The following is a 1,332-nucleotide window of genomic DNA, read 5'->3' on the forward strand; positions in this document are numbered from 1 at the left end:
AAAAAAAAATTTTTAAATTATAATAGATTTTAAAAAATTATTAATATATATTATAAAAAATAAAAAAAAAATAAAATTTTAATTATAAAAGATAAAATTTTAAAAATTTAATAATAAATTATAATAAAAATAAATATTTATATAAAAACTTTTAAATTAATACCTCTCCAATTTGCCCAATAATGATCTTTCCCTTTTTCTTTATTAAAAAAATTTTTTACCTTTTTCCCTTTTTTTTTTTATAAAAAAAAAGTAGAACTTTTAATATTTTATTTATAATCCCAAAAAATTTTTAAAATTTTTGTTAAATTCCAAATATCTTTAAAATTTTAAAACACAATTCATAAATTTTTCTTTCTCTTTTTCCAGCCGTGGAAAAATACCCCCTTCCCACTTAAAAACTTTTGACCTTTTTTTTTTCCCAATTACCACAACCAACCCCAAAACCTTTGATGTTGGGGTTGCTCCCCAGCTTTTTCCCGGGGTTTGTTTTTCCCCGGTTTTTCGTGTTAAAAATTGTAAAAATTTTTGGCAATCCCTTTTTTTTTTATCCCTGACCAAAATTTTAAAAAACCTTAATTTCCCTTTTCCCTTTCCCAAATTTGTAAACACAGCTGGCCTTTACTTTAATTTTTCAGAAATTTCTTCTTTTCCCCCTTTCCTTTTTCCACTTTACTGTATTTGTTTGTTCTTAACACCCAAAATTTTCAAAAACTTTTTTTTCCTTTTTTTTGTTACCCTAAACTTCAGCCCAAAACTCAAAAAACCCCCCAAAATTAATACAATTAAAATTAATATTCAAAAACCCCTTAACTTTTTCCAAAATTAATGCTTGTTTTTCAATTTTTTAAAACAATTTTAAATTTTTTTAATATAATTTTTTTTATTATAAATATATATTTTTAAATTAAAAAAAACTTCCAAAATAATTAAAATTTTAATTTTAAATATTAATTAATTTAAAAAACATATTTTTTTTAATTTTAATTCCAGTTAAAATTTTAATTTATATTTAAAATTTTTTGGACTTTAAAAACAAAAAAACCTTTTCCTTTTTCTTAATTTATCTATATTTTTATTATATATTAAAATAAAAAAATATAAAAAATCTTTCCCTTAAAAAATTTTAAAAATTTTTATCCAAAATAATTCCTCTCAAAAATTCTCTAAATTTAAAATTTTATATTAATATATACTTTAAAAATATAAACAAAATAACATACATATATAAAAACATCCCAATTTTAAAACAAAATATTATATATAATAACATTTTAAAATTAATAAAATATATAAATAAAAAACATAATTTTTAAAAATTTTAAAAACATA

Source organism: Penaeus monodon, chromosome 22 (assembly GCF_015228065.2).
Source record: "Penaeus monodon isolate SGIC_2016 chromosome 22, NSTDA_Pmon_1, whole genome shotgun sequence".
Taxonomy (NCBI): Eukaryota; Metazoa; Arthropoda; class Malacostraca; order Decapoda; family Penaeidae; genus Penaeus; species Penaeus monodon.